At 46.5% G+C, this 6,000-nt stretch overlaps 1 protein-coding gene across 1 annotated transcript in view; it reads right to left on the bottom strand.

The window, feature by feature from the left end:
* The window catches only part of LOC308289096 (alpha-taxilin-like), a 621,916-nt gene that overhangs the window by 232,413 nt on the left and 383,503 nt on the right, over positions 1–6,000 (bottom strand). The gene's annotated exons all lie outside the window — the stretch shown is intronic.

Raw genomic sequence — 6,000 nt, 5'->3', positions numbered from 1 at the left:
TGGACTGACGCATGCACGCACACACAAACATAATTCTGTTTCCTGATTAGCCTGTGCCGTTAAACATGTCAAGTGGGCTGACACCACATGAAGAGCCTTAAGTAGGAGACCTGCTTTGTCTGTCACTTCAGCTGGGCACAAGCCAGGAGGAGGGTAGAGTGGGGGTGGGGGTGCGTCGGTAGGTAGGTGTACAAATGCGTACAATAACGATTGTGTTAGGCTACGCACGGGTCCAGTGATGACAAGTGGACCAAAGCTAGGAGTGGGAAGAAAGCTGATAGCATTGATGGCAGGACTCTAAATGAAGTCAACATGTTGGAGGTGGGTGGACGGACGGATGGAAGGACAGCATTATCAGACTGACAACAGCATTACTTCTAAGTGGAACTGCTTTAAGATTATGGTCATGAGAGGCCCTTTGGGCAGAGGCATGCAGGGACGTGCTGGCCATTGGGAAAAGCGAGACAATTCCCGAACGGCCGGTTCATTCCCGGCCGGTCCAGGCCGGCCATTAGGAAAAAAATGAACTGTTTGCACAAAAGTAGTGAAAACAGGCGTTGTGTGCTTGTAGATCTGCTGTTTTCACTAGTTTAAATCATTTTTTAAATGATAAATACAAAACAAAAGGTTTTGGACATACAAGGTTTCCACCCGACAACAACAAAATATAACTCATGTAATTGGCCCACTGGCTTGTCACTTGTCATGATCTGAAATGGCAAATCTTTGAGTAGCAGCAGCGCTATAGAGAGAGATCTCTCTCTATAGCTCGCAATGAGGGCCTCTCCAACTCTTTTTCCCGGGCTGAATCAGGGGCCCAGCACGTCCCTGCTTTGGGCAGAGGTGTGTATATGACGTTTTATTGATGGAGCCAGAAGAGGAGGTGCTGCTGCTGCTGCAGTGGAATCTGACAGGCTAGTGCTAAGGTGGATGTCTGTCCTGTTTAACACCATACATCCTTATTATGTAGGAGCTCATTTTAAAGCTTTGCATACATGTGTGTACATCTAACTATTACATCTAACTATTAGGTTTCTCTACCCCTGAGCTATGCCGACCCCAGACGGGTCAGAGTGTGGTGGTATTATTACAGACCTTTTTTCCTTTCATATCAACATTAGTAGCACCATCATTATTTTTTTTTTTACAATTGCTGAATGTCAAGTATATTGTGCTGTTTTTCTGTACATGTTAATTAGTGAAGTAGGATCCTAGGTGTCAGAGATTTGGGGATTTTGTAGTTGGGTAGCTAGCTATTATTAGAACTGTAATTAATGAAGGTCTTTTGAAGGAGACATCATTTCTCTTATACAAGACTTACGGTAAACGTGCCTAAAGATCAGCTTTAGAAATGGATGCTCCAGTTTTCACACGATCAAAAATTGCATCTGTGCCGCGCCACGGGTCGTCATGAGCCTTCGATGGACTGCGCTGCAGTCACATGCAGTATTTGAGCATCAGATATTTCCTGAACGTGGTTTTGTTGCCTTATTTTTGGGAAGTTTGAATTGTGTTAGGGTATCATGAAGTAATGAATACTATGGCTTCACAGTTGCCACGTTTACAGAACTACAGAGCTTGCACAAGCCAAAGAAAGAACCGAAAGAAATGTGACGGAGGCAATCGGCTGGCGTCTGGAGTCTTCCTATGCCTTTCAGCTAGCGCCTTGTGTCTACCTACGCCACTCAGCCATGATAAAATACTGTATACGTAAATTGAGACCTTTAGTCGCTTATTGCGTTATTCTATGTGGTTGTGTTCCACATCGTGCAAGGATTGTTAGGCGAGCTAATCGTGTGGCTCATTATGCTGTAAGCAATAGCATTAAGCTAAAAACAGCACAGGTGACCATAGCAAATTGTATCGAAAGAGGCGTTGGAACCAACTTGGAACAGCCATTGCCATTAATACATAAAATAATTATTTATTCGCTAGTTCTGCCAAGCCAGAATAGGTAAGCTCTAGCACTTTCTAACCAAGCTATAGGCCCTATACCTGCCCACTTCATGCCATCAATGGTGACAGCTGAAATCCAAAAGGGTACTTGGCACTGCCCTGATTTATGTAATTGTTCTCTGGCAAGTGGTGCTGGGAACTCACCATCAAACAGCAGCTTTCCTTTCACTCGCCAGCTAAAGGACAAGAGAGGGTCATTATCTTGACCTGCTTTTTAGAGCTGCCACTTGGACTGCAATCATCAAACATAACACCATCCTTCTAAAGAGCCTCGCACCCAGTTGACCTGCAGACCTTCACAATGAATCCTGACTAAATTAGTGAATTCATCTTAGGCATGAGTCATCACGCTCATGTCACTACGACTCCATATATAAAACCTAATGCAGCTATACGACCAAATATGGAGTGTGTTGTCTAACCTCCATATATGGAGCTCTAAAACAATCACTACCATACATGGTTATGTGAGTCTAACCTCATTAGCGCACTGAAGTCTGACGTAATTTACACATCCTACCTGTGTCACGTCCAGTGACTCATATGGATATGAAGCATCAACTGATGGCGAGAAAACTCTAATGTTACCCCAGCCGCATCAATTCCATTTTCCCCAGAAACACTGACTGTAATAAATATGTGTGTGACTGACTATCATGCACGATACCTCCCTGACAATAGCGCCGGAACAATTTGTTTATTTTTGGACCACGATTCTTATAATGAGACGATTCTCATGACCCAAAATTCAAGATGACCCAATACATGTATTTCCAGTATGGCTGCTGACTGTGCATAGAGCCTATTGCTCACAGCATGGTGTGACAACGCGATGCAAACAATGCTTTGTGTACGACACCCGTGTGCAACGGGTGTCAAAGTTGCAGCTCCTCTTTCTCTACATCTCAAAAGACACACAGACACAAGCAGCAAATGTACACAAAAAAATCACACTCGTGCAACTGAGCGGTGGAGGCTGCGTGTGTGTGTGTGTGTGTGTGTGTGTGTGTGTGTGTGTGTGTGTGTGTGCGTGCGTGTGTGCGTGCGTGCGTGCGTGCGTGCGTGCGTGCGTGCGTGCGTGCGTGCGTGTATGTGTGAATGTGAGTGTGCCTGGCCGGCTGGCCTGAACAACAGCGCCCCTCCCTTAACATGTGTGACTGTGGTCAGAAAAGGTACTGCAGGCTACATACAGACAGACAGACATGCGGCCACGTATAGGAGACGGTGTAACCACCGCTCAACAAAGAAACAGATGACAGTTGGTGCTTCAAGCAAAAAAGCCCCTATAATTTCTTTCTCTGCCATTTTGTTATTTTGTCCGTGCAGCGACACCGCTCATGTCTGCATTTGTCTCTTTTGATAAGGCCCCTTTCATCCTGTTTGCATTGATTACAGGCTGGCAAGTCACAGCGATACACTCAGGGGCCTTATTCAGGTCCGTGGCCCCCGCGCCACACACTGGGTCCATTGTGGCCAGGAATGTGTCTCCTTTCATGGCCTGAACTCGCCTATGAAAGCATGTCAATAATCCAGAGACAGCGGGCACTCCACAATACCGCCATGACCGACCCGCACCAACCAGACCGCCGCGGAAATAGGCCCTCATTTTCCGCTCCACTAAGGGGTGGAAAGGGGTGGTTAAAAGCGGGGTCGTCTGAATGGACGAGCCAGTAGGCTACGCCACGTCTAATGGATCCTGATACTCAAACTAATTGTATACAAGAGAGGAAAGGTGACAGCCTGTTAGTCTTTCATAGCAGAATCCTACACTTCTATTTCCCCCCCCAACAATACAACCAACATGTCTTGAGAAGAGTTTCGTGGCTTACCGTGATGGCCCTTCCTGCATGGTTTTTACACTAAAGTCCCTAAAAAACAACAACAAAAACACAAAAGGTGTGTGTGTGAGGCGCGCTGTATACAGACAGTTGCGATAGCTATCGTTTTCCGTATCGTCTGAGAATGAGTGGAGGAGGAGGGGGAGGTCCAATTCATTGTCAATGAGGGTCACGTGGTTTTTTTGCCGTTGCCGTGTCTCTTGGCCAAAAGACAGCCTTCGAGCGAGAGACACGGCAACGACATGAAACCACGTGACTTAGATAAAAAATGCATTGGACTCTGCAGTGTGTGCTGCATGTATGTCTGTGTGTGTGTGTGTGTGTGTGTGTGTGTGTGTGTGTATGTGTGTGTGTGGGGGGGGGGGGGGATATCAAGATGCTGGTGCACTGCAGAGGCCTGGAAGCGGTGTCGGCTGGCTGTAGACGTTGTGGTTTTGGTATTGGGGATTTTGTTTGAGCAGAGAATGTGATACTGCAGGCAGAACAAATGGGATTTGAGTCTTTAGCGACCACTAAAACCATTGAAAATATACATGTGTTATATTTATTTTGAGGCTGGTTGGACGTGGTGGTGTGTGGGGGGGTGTAGGTACAGGAGGTTGCAGGCAGGGGCGTCACACCAAATTCTGGGCCCTGGGTACAAGGATTCACTGCGGGCCCCCCATGAATGTTAACTATTGAAAAATAGCAGATATACAAGCTCACAGCGCGGTGCAAGCTTGTAGATCTGCTATTTTTTGAAAAATTGTAAAAATGTGTGCAAGAAACCCATGTTTCCATGTCAGTGATGCTCAAACTTTTTCAGGTGAAGGATTCCCCCAAAATGATATGAATTTGGCCACGGACCCCCATCTCAAAATATTTAGTTCCAGGGACCCATCCGGAAGCAACATTTGAGTTACAAACGTTCGCTTTAAAAAAATACATATTCAAAGATTTGCGCACATTTTCACGACTTTTCGAAAATAGCAGATCTACAAGCTCGCAGCGCGGCACTCGGTGCCGCGCTGTGAGCTTGTATATCTGCTATTTTTCAATAGCTAAAGTTACTGGGGCCCCTCCGCCTTGGGCCCCAGTAACTCAGTCCCACTTTCCTCCCCCTTGTGACGCCCCTGCATGTTGCAGGATTCCAGTGGCCCCGAACCCATGGGCAGAGATGGAGTGAAAAGAGCCAATCATCACTCTGCAAAGAATTAAACCCACCTCTGCAAATAGCCCCGGTGTTTGTGTAGTGGCCTCAGGGTGAGAGTTTCACAGCGTCTGGGGTTCCAGTGTCAATAAACAGTGCAGAGGTCTACAAGGGGTGGACGGGCCCCACTTGTCCTCCCGGAGGTGAAGCCCACTTCTTTGTTGCCGTCTAATGGAGGCCTCTTTCTATTCAGAGGGTATGAAAAGTGGGTCTGTGCGTGTGTGTCTGTCGCGCAGCCCCATGGAAGTGAATAGATAGAGGCCATATTCTGTCTGTTTGCATGTGGTTCTTGCGTTCAGAGTTCCGTCGCCAGAGGGGTGGGGTATGCCAGTCTCTAGAATACCCACATCCTGGCTTATTTTGTACTCCACCATGCGACGGTGTGTCCCACGTCGAGAATAGCAGATCTACAAGCGAGATACAGGTTGTGAGCTTGTAGATGCCTATTTTCAGTGCGGGACACCATTCGTATGATAACCAAGGCTTTACTGTGGCCAAGGGGTGTCGCACCAAATTCTGGGCCCTGGGTAAAGGATTCACTTTATCTATTGAAAAATAGCAGATATACAAGCTGTAGATCTGCTATTTTTTTTAAATCGTGATTTTCTTTTGGTTGAAAAACCTATGTTTCTATGTCAGTGGTGCTCAAACCTTTTCATGTGAAGGACCCCCAAAATGATACGTATTTGGCAACGGGGGACCCACCAGAAGCAAAATTTGAGTTACAAATGTTTGCTTAAAAAAACATCACGCTCTGGCTTCACTGTGATGTCACACTAACAGAATCCCTTTTATGCCCTTATATGGAGCTCCCTGATGTCATCAATATTGATGATGCCCTGTTAGAGAGATCCCTGTGATGCCAGGGGGAACAAATCCCACATCAATGTCCACATCACTTTGGCGCGACCTCGCCCTTTAGGGTGAGGTCGCTTGTCTCCCTGAGGTGTCTTACTAGTAGGCTCTATGCTATTTGGGACTTTTGGGTATAAGGGAAGGCAAAATAATTACAAATTT

The sequence above is a fragment of the Nannobrachium achirus genome (assembly GCF_963921795.1).
Source record: "Nannobrachium achirus genome assembly, chromosome: 7".
NCBI classification, from domain to species: domain Eukaryota; kingdom Metazoa; phylum Chordata; class Actinopteri; order Myctophiformes; family Myctophidae; genus Nannobrachium; species Nannobrachium achirus.
Note: the sequence above shows the minus strand (reverse complement) of the source record. Positions and strands in the feature narration are given on the sequence as shown.